We start from the raw sequence: 13,526 nt of genomic DNA on the forward strand, positions 1-13,526 counted from the left end.
TCTTATAGTCTGAAATTTACCATCACTTTAACATTCCTGCTTTTTCAAATAAAGATAGCAAGAGTACAAAGAAAACTTGATAAAAGGAGTAAATTAGAAAGATGCTTAAAATTGCATGCGCTATCTAAATCATGAAAGAAACATTTTGGGTTTACTGAAATGGCTCATCAGAGTACTCCTGAGCCAGCTTTAGATCATGACCTCTTGTTCTGGTTTAGAAAGCATTATGTTAGATATGATGCAATACCTTAGTGACGTGCAGACATTTGTATAAAAGTTAAACAAGAGATCTTGTTACATTCATGGTTAATTGTGATCAAAGCAGGAGATATCTACTAAATCTGTCAGACTGGGGCATATTCCAGCTATAATGTGTTACAGTTTTTATTATATGTTCCTGATCTGAATAAATCAATTTTGTTGTCTTTATAGCAGAGGCGTTTTTCACCAATAAAGCAGGGGCAGTTTTCCTTATCAACCAGTAAGATTAGTAGGAAGTACAAAACCAATACTGCAGTATTACCTTCAACTTAAAGGGACATGAAATCCAAAAATGTTCTTTCATGATTCAGAAAGAATATACATTTTTAAACAATTTTCCAATTTACTTCTTTTATCCATTTTGCTTCATTTCTTTTGGTATCTTTTATTGAAGAAGCAGCAATGCACTCCTGGCTGCTAGCTGAACGTATTATTAAGCCAATGACAATGGGTATAAAAGTTCAGCCACCAATCAGCTGCTAGCTCCAAGCTCATGAGCCCATCTAGATATGCTTTTCAACAAAGGATACCAAGAGAATGAAGCAAATTTGATAATAGAAGTAAATTGGAAAGTTGTTTAAAATTGTATACTCTATCTGAATCACAAACAAATTTCAGAAATACATTTTGGGTTTCATGTCCCTTTAAAAATGTAAATGTTGGTCTTTCACACACATGATGAGAAATGTTTATGTATAATGTCCCTTTAAAGAGGATTGGTGATTTATTTGAGAGCTGCTGTGTGACTGGCTGATGAGATGAGCCTAATGTTACTTATTCACATCTTTATTTCCCTTTTAGATATAGACAACTGGAATATGAAATGATCAGGCAGCTGGGCAGAATTAAAGTGAAGTAGTAGTTGGATATCAAAAAGCGCCTAACTAAAGGCTATGGGAAATGGGTCTAGAAGACAGATATTCCTAGCTGTCTATAAATGATAATTCCACTTATATAAGTGACCAGTGCAAAGTTGTTATATTAAACAAATTTTGCTAGTTTTATTTGACAAATACAATGTAAAATTAAAATTTAAACAATATAGTTAAACATGGATCCATGTGTTAAAAACATTTAATAGAAGTCTATTTATAAATGACAATCGATAATCGTATTAAAATCATGAATAAGTTGACACATTTTCTGATTAAATTACAGGAATTGAGTTTGTAATATCACCAACCGGTTAGAGTCGTAAGATTGATTAAAAAGTTCCTAGTCTTTTATTTTATCCTCTTCTTGGAGTGTGAAATAAGTAAAAGCGATGTGAAAAAAGATGCGATGAAAAATATCTATCCAGATAGTTGAAAAATTCAAAAAGTCTATAAAAAAATATAAAAATTAATGTCCAAAAGTGTCTTTGTGCTCTAATTCCAAAAATATTTTTGTAACTGTGAAATGTCCAAAATTTGAAGAGATAAATAAAAAATAAAAATTAAGATTGTGAAAAGATTGTGTTCAAATATATCCAATAAATTGTATCCAATAAAATCGTATCCAATAAATTATTTTGTGTTCACTGTGGTATAAAGTAAATGGTGACTGATGGAAATCTTCCCTCTGGGAATCTCCTTAGTAGGTGATTGTTGTTTGTGTTTTATTCATGAGGTATTCGGTCTGTGATATAGACTCAATCCTTATATAAAACCTGCAAACAACAGAAATGACATAGTGCAATAATGCTACAAATGTAATAAAAATATTAAAATGTTGCTCACCAGTTGCTGTCAACGCGTTTCGGCCTCTTAGTTAGGCCTTTATCAAGACTATATTTTGGGTGAGTTATGGTGGCTATTTAAAGGCATACTAAGCCAATTAAAAGACCGTAATTTTCGCGCCAAAAAACGCTGTATTAGCGTGAACCGGAAGTCTTTCTTATTTATCTTGTATATCCCTGATATTGATTGTATTACAATCTACTCCCATATTTTCTCAAGCAGTGTATTATCAGATTATTTGTATACTTGTTTCGATCTTTTAAATTTATCAATGTATTTATTCCGCTATTCCAGTCGATAGACCGGATGTTATTGTTAGGCGGAGGAAACGGAAGTGATGTCATAACGTATTGCGTCACTTCCGGTGGTTTGCTAACAGTATCAGTTTCTATGCCGATACTTCCGGTATCTGTTTGGCGGTATAATAACATGTGTTGTAAGGCTTAGGCTGGCTACTAATTCAAATATGAATGAAAGTAATGTTACATTTACTCTGTTATCTACATCGGTTTTAGGGTCGACATTGAAACATCATTTTAGTGAAAGTTGTAAACACATAAAAATGGCAAACTTGCAATAATCTAAACATGCAATAATCTAAACATTTAAAAATCCTGAACATTAAAAATCCTAAACATTAAAACGCTAAAAATCTGAATATTAACAGTTGAAAATTAAAAAATGGTTTACGTTCAGATACAGTCATATTTTTAGGATAGATAAAAAACACTACAGATGGATTATAAATAGTATTTTTTGCTTTTAATTAATTCATGCTATAATTAAATATAGCCTATCAGATATAGCCGCATCTGGGTATTCTGGTCCACTTTTGGAGGAATGTTTGGTGTACATGGGAACAAAAAGGCTATTTTCTTATATTTGTTATAAAAGTTTCTAAAAAAAAAATGCTATAAAAATGACTAATAGAATTAAAATTCAAATTCATTAAAAATTCATTAATATAATTAAATTAGTTAATAAATCCGTTAAAAATTTGTTAGAAATTGATTAAAATTGACACTCATTAGGGATGCTGCGAGAAACTGAATGGAATTTTGAATTTTTCAACTATCTGGATAGATATTTTTCATCGCATCTTTTTTCACATCGCTTTTACTTATTTCACACTCCAAGAAGAGGATAAAATAAAAGACTAGGAACTTTTTAATCAATCTCACGACTCTAACCGGTTGGTGATATTACACACTCAATTCCTGTAATTTAATCAGAAAATTTGTCAACTTATTCATGATTTTAATACGATTATTGATTGTCATTTATAAATAGACTTCTATTAAATGTTTTTAACACATGGATCCATGTTTAACTATATTGTTTAAATTTTAATTTTACATTGTATTTGTCAAATAAAACTAGCAAAATTTGTTTAATATAACCACTTTGCACTGGTCACTTATATATGTATATGTATGCTAGGAATATCTGTCTTCTAGACCCATTTCCCATAGCCTTTAGTTAGGCGCTTTTTGATATCCAACTACTACTATACATTATTTTCAGGGGCAGCTAGGTACCCCATTATCTTAAAGCTTCTTTGGGAACAGTATGAGCGCTGTGAGATAACATCTAAAAGAATTAAAGTGAAGGTCAATTTTTACGAATTAGTGCCCGGTTTTTAATAATCCTATTAAAAACAAGGGCACTTTTATTCATCAAAATTGACATTTCAAGTGTTTTCTTCAAAAACGTACCTTTTAATCCTGAGAGCCGATGCAGCACTTCCTCTGCCCGTCGCAAGTCCTCTTTGCGGGTTCAAAATGACGAATCTGGCTTCATCCAATCATGGCGTTCCCTCAGGCCATGATCTCCCCGGGGGGAACGCTGTGATTGCAGGAAGCCAGTCGTCATTTTTTGACGGAAACAGAGGCTTCCGACGGCTAGGGAAATCGATAGAGCCGCTTTCAGGATTAAAAGGTAAGTTTTTGAAGAAAACGCTTGAAATGTCAATTATGATGAATTAAAGTTCCCTTGTTTTTAATAGGATTATAAAAACCAGGCACTTATTCGCCAAAATTGACCTTCACTTTAACCTCTTGGTTTCCAGAGAGAGCTACCATGCATTTCTATGTTTTGCAACCAAGGGGTTAATTGTGGTGTGTATGCCAAGGGCCACAAATCTGTATTGCTACTCACGCAGAGGTTACTGGATTCACTTCAATTTTTCCTGGTCATAATATCTAAATGACAGACTAGGAGGGAGTGTGAAAGTGAGAGGGGTATGGTTAATGCAAGGTGTTACTTGACACTTGACAGGCACGCTGCCTCCTCCGGTGAAGCTATTTGCATTCCTAGGGGTAAATTGCAGATTCAGCAAGCTCCGTGTCTGCTGCGGCCTCCGCCTGTTGTGAGGATTGGATCTCTACAGTCGACAGAACATTAGCCGCTAACTCCAGAGGCTTAGAGCAAAAATATAAATATGTTGTTCATATCTGCAGTAGATTTTAGTAACTCTTCATCATAGCAGTTACAGTCTAATGTTTCTGATTTATGGGGCGCAAGAAGAGGTAAAAAGGGCTGAAAAGCTGTCATGTTACTATCTATAAAATGTGCATAGTTCTTGATTTAAAGGGACATGTTAGTGTTGAAGTAGATTATTTTAATTAAAGGGACATGAAACCCTTTTTTTTTTCTTTCATGATTCAGAAAGAGCATGTGATTTTAAACAACTTTCCAATTTACTTCTATTATTTAATTTGGTTCCTTCTCTTTATCCTTTGCTGAAAGGTTTATTTAGGTAAGCTCAGGGCCAACAAAGAACCTAGGTTCTAGCTGCTGATTGGTAGCTGCATATATATATATATATATACCAATTGTCATTGGCTTACTCATGTGTTCAGTTAGCAACCAGTAGTGCACTGCTGCAACTTCAACAAATGATACCAAGAGAATGAAGCTAATTTGATACTAGAACTAAACTGTAAAGTTGTTTAAAATTGTATGTGCTACCTGAATCATGAAAGATCCATTTTAGGTTTCAGATCCCTTTAACTATGTGTTTAATCCCTTTGCAAGGTTAATGCACAGTTACAAAGGTGATTAGTGAAATAATAAAGTGCTGGAACCAATAAGAGCATTTTATTATTGCACTTATATTAAGGATCACAGGCCATAGTATTATTGTTCTCAGTGAGGTCAAGGGGAAAACGTTACTCATCTACTCTGTGCTAAAGATAGGAAAATGCCTAATTTACTACTCATCTGCTGCAGTTTCTTATTAGTCCTGGACTAAAAGGGTATTTTCAGCCCTTGATGATGTGGTTGAATTAAAGGACGCTAAACTCTCTTAGATTTTTACTTTTCAGCTCATCTATAATTGTCCTTAAAGGGATAGTCTAGTCAAAATTAAACTTTCAAGATTCGGATAGAACATGCAATTTTAAGAAACTTTCTAATTTACTCATTATCAATTTTTCTTCTCTTGGTATCTTTATTTGAAAAATTAGCAATGTAAGCTTAGGAGCCGGACCATTTTTGGTTCAGAACCATGGGTAGCACTTGCCGATTGGTGTCTAAATATAGCCACCAATCAGCAAGCGCTACCCACTTGCTGAACCAAAAATTGGCCAGCTTCTAAGCTTATATTCTTTCTTTTTCAAATAAAGATACCAAAAGAACGAAGAAAATTGATAAAAGGAGTACATTGGAAAGTTTCTTAAAACTGCACGCTCTAATTGAATCATGAAATAATTCATATCCCTTTAATAGGCCTCAGCTGAAAAGATCTCATAAGAACAACAAAAACTTGGTTAAAACATGGTGGTTCTCCTTACTCAAATGAAACTAAACTTTATACATATTTTTTAAATATTTATATAACACGTGTAATGTCAAAAAAAAACTTCTGCATTTTATTATTAGGCTAATATTTGCTTTGAGTACATCATTTTGTCTAGCATTTTCTCTTGTAAGGTGTATCCAGTCCACGGATCATCCATTACTTGTGGGATATTCTCATTCCCAACAGGAAGTTGCAAGAGGACACCCACAGCAGAGCTGTAATATAGCTCCTCCCCTAACTGTCATAGCCAGTCATTCTCTTGCAACTCTCAACAAGCTAGGATGTTGTAGGAGAGAGTGGTTAAATATAGTTAGTTTATTTTCTTCAATCAAAAGTTTGTTATTTTTAAATAGTACCGGAGTTGTGCTATTTTATCTCAGGCAGTAAATAGAAGAAGAATCTGCCTGAGGTTTCTATGATCTTAGCAGGTTGTAACTAAGATCCATTGCTATTCTCACATATGTCTGAGGGGATTACACAGATGAGGTAACTTCAGCAAGAGAATGGCGTGCAGTTTATTCTGCTATCAGGTATGTGCAGTTATAATTTTTTATAGAGATGGAAAACACTAGAAAATGCTGCTGATACCGGATTAATGTAAGTTAAGCCTGAATACAGTGATTTAATAACGACTGGTATCATGCTTACTCCCAGGGGTAATACCCTTATGATATTGCAATATAAACGTTTGCTGGCATGTTTAATCGTTTTTATATATGCATTGGTGATAAAACTTTATTGGGGCCTTGTTTTTTCCACATGGCTGGCTTAAATTTTGACTAGAAACAGTTTTACTGAGGCTTTCCACTGTTATAGTATAAAAGTTACAGTTGGTGCAGTTAAAATTACAAACTGTGACATCCAGCTTCCCTCAGGAGTCCCCTGTATGCTATAGGACATCTCTAAAGGGCTCAAAGGCTTTCCAAAGTCGTTTATTGGGGAAGGTAGGACCACAGCTTGCTGTGGCAGTTGGTTGTGACTGTTAAAAAACGTCTATTTCGTTTTTTTGATCCGTTTTTTGAACTAAGGGGTTAATCATCCATTTGCAAGTGGATGCAATGCTCTGCTAGCCTATTACATACACTGTAAAAATTTTGTTTGATTTACTGCATTTTTTCACTGTTTTTCAAATTCTGACAAAATTTGTTTCTCTTAAAGGCACAGTACCGTTTTTTTATATTTGCTTGTTAACTTGATTTAAAGTGTTTTCCAAGCTTGCTAGTCTCATTGCTAGTCTGTTTAAACATGTCTGACATAGAAGAAACTCCTTGTTCATTATGTTTAAAAGCCATGGTGGAACCCCCTCTTAGAATGTGTACCAAATGTACTGATTTCATTTTATGCAATAAAGATCATATTCTGTTTTAAAAAAAATTATCACCAGAGGAATTTGACGAGGGGAAAGTTATGCCGACTAACTCTCCCCATGTGTCAGACCCTTTGACTCCCGCCCAAGGGACTCACGCTCAAATGGCGCCAAGTACATCTAGGGCGCCCATAGCGTTTACTTTACAAGACATGGCGGCAGTCATGGATAATACACTGTCAGCGGTATTAGCCAGACTACCTGAACTTAGAGGTTAGCGAGATAGCTCTGGGGTGAGACAAAATGCAGAGCATACTGACGCTTTAAGAACCATGTCTGATACTGCCTCACAATATGCAGAAGCTGTGGAAGGAGAGCTTCAGTCAGTGGGTAATGTTAATGACTCAGGAAAGATACCTGATTCTAATATTTCTACATTTAAATTTAAGCTTGAACACCTCCGCGTGTTACTTAGGGAGGTTTTAGCTGCTCTGAATGACTGTGATACCATTGCAGTGCCAGAGAAATTTTGTAGACTGGATAAATGCTTTGCAGTGCCGGTGTGTACTGATGTTTTTCCAATACCTAAAAGGTTTACAGAAATTATTAATAAGGAATGGGATAGACCAGGTGTGGCGTTCTCTTCCCCTCCTATTTTTAGAAAAATGTTTTCCAATAGACGCCACCACACGGGACTTATGGCAGACAGTCCCTAAGGTGGAGGGAGCAGTTTCTACTCTAGCAAAGCGTACTACTATCCCTGTTGAGGACAGTTGTGCTTTTTTAGAGCCAATGGATAAAAAATTAGAAGGTTACCTTAAGAAAATATTTATTCAACAAGGTTTTATCCTACAGCCCATTGCATGCATTGCCCCTGTCACTGCTGCTGCGGCGTACTGGTTTGAGTCTCTGGAAGAGGCTTTACAGGTAGAGACTCCATTGGATGACATACTTGGCAAACTTAGAGCACTTAGCTAGCCAATTATTTTATTTCTGATGCCATTGTTCATTTGAATAAACTAACGGCTAAGAATTCTGGTTTTGCTATACAGGCGCGCAGAGCGCTATGGCTTAAATCATGGTCAGCTGACGTGACTTTAAAATCTAAGCTACTTAACATTCCCTTCAAGGGGCAGACCCTATTCAGGCCTGGTTTGAAGGAGATTATTGCTGATATCACGGGAGGAAAAGGTTGTGCCCTTCCTCAGGACAGGTCCAAATCTAGGGCCAAACAGTCTAATTTTCGTGCCTTTCGAAACTTCAAGGCAGGTGCGGCATCAACTTCCTCTAATAATAAACAAGAGGGAACTTTTGCTCAATCCAAGACGGTCTGGAGACCAAACCAGACCTGGAAAAAAGGTAAACAGGTCAAAAAGCCTGCTGCTGCCTCTAAGACAGCATGAAGGAACGACCCCCTATCCGGTAACGGATCTAGTAGGGGGCAGACTTTCACTCTTCGCCCAGGCGTGGGCAAGAGATGTTCAGGATCCCTGGGCGTTGGAAATTATATCCCAGGGATATCTTCTGGACTTCAAAGCTTCCCCCCCAAAAGGGAGATTTCACCTTTCACAATTATCTGCAAACCAGATAAAGAGTGAGGCATTCTTACACTGTGTACGAGACCTCCTAGTTATGGGAGTGATCCATCCAGTTCCAAAGGAGGAACAGGGTTTTTACTCAAATCTGTTTGTGGTTCCCAAAAAAGAGGGAACCTTCAGACCGATTTTGGATCTAAAGATCTTAAACAAATTCCTCAAAGTTCCGTCGTTCAAGATGGAAACTATTCGTACCATCCTACCACTGATCCAGGAGGGTCAATATATGACTACAGTGGATCTAAAGGATGCTTATCTTCACATTCCGATACACAAAGATCATCATCGGTTTCTCAGGTTTGCCTTTCAAGACAGGCATTACCAGTTGTAGCTCTTCCCTTTGGATTAGCTACAGCCCCAAGAATCTTTACAAAGGTTCTAGGGTCGCTTTTGGCGGTCCTAAGGCCGCGGGGCATAGCAGTAGCCCCTTATTTAGACGACATCCTGATACAGGCGTGAAACTTCCAAATTGCCAAGTCTCTTACGGACGTAGTACTGGCATTTCTGAGGTCGCATGGGTGGAAAGTGAACGAGGAAAAGTGTTCTCTATCCCCACTCACAAGAGTTTCCTTTCTAGGGACTCTGATAGATTCTGTAGAAATGAAAATTTACCTTGACGGAGTCCAGGTTATCAAAGCTTCTAAATTCCTGTCGGGTTCTTCATTCCATTCCGCGCCCTTTGGTGGCTCAGTGTATGGAAGTAATCGGCTTAATGGTAGCGGCAATGGACATAGTGCCGTTTGCACGCTTACATCTCAGACCGCTGCAACTATGCAAGCTCAGTCAGTGGAGCGGGGATTACACAGATTTGGCCCCTCAACTGAATCTGGACCAAGAGACCAGGGATCCTCTTCCCTGGTGGCTATCTCTGGTCCATCTGTCCAAAGGTATGACCTTCGCAGGCCAGATTGGACTATTGTAACAACAAATGCCAGCCTTCTAGGTTGGGGTGCAGTCTGGAACTCCCTGAAGGCTCAGGGATCGTGGACTCAGGAGGAGTCTCTCCTTCCAATAAATATTCTGGAAATAAGAGCGATATTCAAGGCTCTTCAGGTTTGGCCTCAGTTAGCAACTCTGAGGTACATCAGATTTCAGTCGTCAACATCACGACTGTAGCTTACATCAACCATCGAGGGGGAACAAGAAGTTCCCTAGAGATGTTAGAAGTTTCAAAAATATTTCACTGGGCAGAGATTCACTCTTGCCACCTATCAGCTATCCATATCCCAGGTGTAGAGCACTGGGAGGCGGATTTTCTAAGTCATCAGACTTTTCATCCGGGAGAGTGGGAACTCCATCCGGAGGTATTTGCACAACTTATTCTCCGTTGGGGCAAACCAGAACTGGATCTCATGGCGTCTCGCCAGAACGCCAAGCTTCCGTGTTACGGATCCAGGTCCAGGGATCCCAAGGCGACACTGATAGATACTCTAGCAGCGCCCTGGTCTTTCAACCTGGCTTATGTGTTTCCACCGTTTCCTCTGCTACCTCGACTGATTGCCAAGATCAAGCAGGAGAGAGCATCGGTGATTCTGATAGCACCTGCGTGGCCACGCAGGACCTGGTATGCAGATCTAGTGGACATGTCATCCTTTCCACCATGGTCTCTGCCTCTGAGACAGGACCTTCTACTTCAGGGTCCTTTCAACCATCCAAATCTAATTTCTCTGAGGCTGACTGCCTGGAGATTGAATGCTTGATTTTATCAAAGCGTGGCTTCTCCGAGTCAGTTATTGATACCTTAATACAGGCATGAAAGCCTGTCACCAGGAAAATTTACCATAAGGTATGGCGTAGATATCTTTATTGGTGTGAATCCAAGGGTTACTCATGGAGTAAGGTCAGGATTCCTAGGATTTTATCTTTTCTCCAAGAAGGTTTGGAAAAAGGATTGTCAGCTAGTTTCTTAAAGGGACAGATTTTTGCTCTGTCTATTCTTTTGCACTAGCGTCTGGCAGATGTTCCAGACGATCAGGCATTTTGTCAGGCTTTAGTTTGAATCAAGCCTGTGTTTAAACCTGTTGCTCCACCATGGAGCTTAAACTTGGTTCTTAAGGTTCTTCAAGGAGTTCCGTTTGAACCTCTTCATTCCATAGATATCAAACTTTTATATTGGAAAGTTCTTTTTTAATTTTTTTTTGGTAGCTATTTCCTCGGCTCGTAGAGTCTCTGAGCTATCTGCCTTACAATGTGATTCTCCTTATCTGATTTTTCATACGGATAAGGTAGTCCTGCGTACCAAACCTGGGTTCTTACCTAAGGTGGTATCTAACAAGAATATCAATCAAGAGATTGTGGTTCCATCCTTGTGTTACACAATCTGGACGTGGTCTGTGCTTTAAAGTTTTACTTACAAGCTACTAAAGATTTTCGTCAAACATCTGCTTTGTTTGTTGTCTACTCTGGACAGAGGAGAGGTCAAAAGGCTTTGGCAACCTCTTTTTCTTTTTGGCTAAGAAGCTTAATCCGCTTAGCCTATGAGACTGCTGGACAGCAGCCTCCTGAAAGGATTACAGCTCATTCCACTAGAGCTGTCGCTTCCACTTGGGCCTTTAAAAATTAGGCTTCTGTTGAACAGATTTGCAAGGCGGCGACTTGGTCTTCGCTTCATACTTTTTCAAAATTTTACAAATTTGATAGTTTTGCTTCTTCGGAGGCTATATTTTGGAGAAAGGTTTTACAGGCAGTGGTTCCTTCCATTTAAGTTCCTGCCTTGTCCCTCCCTTCATCCGTGTACTTTTGCTTTGGTATTGGTATCCCACAAGTAATGGATGATCCGTGGACTGGATACACCTTACAAGAGAAAACACAATTTATGCTTACCTGATAAATTTATTTCTCTTGTGGTGTATCCAGTCCACGGCCCGCCCTGTCATTTTAAGGCAGGTAATTTTTAAATTTAAACTACAGTAACCACTACACCCTATGGTTCCTCCTTTCTCGGCTTGTTTTCGGTCGAATGACTGGCTATGACAGTTAGGGGAGGAGCTATAGTACAGCTCTGCTGTGGGTGTCCTCTTGCAACTTCCTGTTGGGAATGAGAATATCCCACAAGTAATGGATGATCCGTGGACTGGATACACCACAAGAGAAATAAATTTATCAGGTAAGCATAAATTGTGTTTTTCAAGGATTAGTGTCTCTTTAAACTTGTGATTATAAAGCTTTGTGAAAAAGGAACAAATAGAAAAGTTTATAGATCCATAGAATAAAATTAAACTGAAGCAAATAACTTAATACTAAATATCTGGGGGCGTATTTATCTTTGTACAGACAGACAGGGTTTGTATAGGGATCCTCTCCATCCAACATTGGAAACTGCAGGGTACATTCACTCACCGCATTTATCATTAAACGAGAGTCTGTTCGTACAATGCAGCCCCTGCACTTATGCAACCAATTGAATGAGAGCAGGGTTTGTAGTCTAGGGTGATTTAGACCTCTACTTCATAAATGTCATTTGCAGGCTCAAATGAGTAAGCCTGCAACCTTAAAGGCGCAGTACCGTTTTTTCAGATTGTTATTTTTTCACTAAATAAAGTGTTTTCAAGCCTGTTTGTGGTCATTACTAGCCTGTTTAACATGTCTGAGGAAAGGCAATGTTCCATCTGTTTAGAAGCCATTGTGGAACCCCCACTTCAAATGTGTCCCTCATGTACTGAAAGGGCCTTACATTGCAAAGAACATATTTTAGCTGATAAAAGTATGTCTCAGGATGATTCTCAGTCAGAAGAGAATCAGGTTATGCCATCTACTTCTCCCCAAGTGTCACAACCTTTAACGCCCGCCCAAGCGATGCCAAGTACTTCTAGTGCGTCTAATTCTTTTACCCTGCAAGATATGGCTGCAGTTATGTCTACTACCCTTACAGAGGTATTATCTAAACTGCCAGGTTTACAGGGTAAGCGCAGCAGGTCAGGTAATAGAGTAAATGCTGAGCCCTCTGATGCTTTATTGGCCATCTCCGATGTACCCTTACAGTGTTCTGATTTGGGGGTAGGGGAATTGCTGTCTGAGGGAGAGCTTTCTGATTCAGGAAAGATGTTCCCTCAAACAGACTCAGATGTGACGGCCTTTAAGTTTAAGCTGGAGCACCTCTGCTTGTTATTCATGGAGGTCTTAGCGACTCTGGATGATTGTGACCCTATTGTCATACCATCAGAGAAACTGTGTAAAATGGATAAATATCTAGAGGTCCCTACTTACACTAATGTTTTTCCAGTCCCTAGAAGAATTTCGGACATTGTTACTAAGGAATGGGGTAGACCAGGCATTCCGTTCTCTCCCCCTCCTACTTTTAAGAAAATATTTCCCATATCTGACACCATTCGGGATTCGTGGCAGACGGTCCCTAAGGTGGAGGGAGCTATTTCTACCCTGGCTAAGCGTACAACTATACCTATTGAGGACATTTTTGCTTTCAATGATCCTATGGATAAAAAATTAGAGGAGCTTCTAAAGAAATTGTTTATTCATCAGGGTTTTCTTCTACAACCTATAGCGTGCATTTTTCCAGTAACTACTGCAGCAGCTTTTTGGTTTGAGGCTCTAGAGGAGTCTCTTAAGGTTGAGACCCATTAGATGATATTTTGGATAGAATTAAGGCTCTCAAGCTAGCTAATTCTTTTATTACAGATGCCGCTTTCCAAATGGCTAAATTAGCGGCAAAGAATGCAGGCTTTGCCATTTTAGCGCGTAGAGCGTTATGGCTTAAGTCGTGGTCTGCTGATGTGTCATCTAAATCCAAGCTTTTAGCTATTCCCTTTAAGGGTAAGACCCTATTCGGGCCTGAACTAAAGGAGATCATTTCTGACATTACTGGAGGTTAAGTTCATGCCCTTCCT

General features: G+C 38.5%; 1 protein-coding gene and 1 long non-coding RNA gene across 2 annotated transcripts in view; one reads left to right on the plus strand and one right to left on the minus strand.

Annotated features, from left to right (window-relative positions):
• The window catches only part of CTIF (cap binding complex dependent translation initiation factor), a 621,404-nt gene that overhangs the window by 469,002 nt on the left and 138,876 nt on the right, over positions 1 to 13,526 (plus strand). The gene's annotated exons all lie outside the window — the stretch shown is intronic.
• LOC128648435 (uncharacterized) overlaps positions 1 to 13,526 on the minus strand; it is a 28,608-nt gene that overhangs the window by 4,178 nt on the left and 10,904 nt on the right. The window lies entirely within an intron of this gene.

The sequence above is a fragment of the Bombina bombina genome, chromosome 2, assembly GCF_027579735.1.
Source record: "Bombina bombina isolate aBomBom1 chromosome 2, aBomBom1.pri, whole genome shotgun sequence".
Lineage (NCBI taxonomy): Eukaryota > Metazoa > Chordata > Amphibia > Anura > Bombinatoridae > Bombina > Bombina bombina.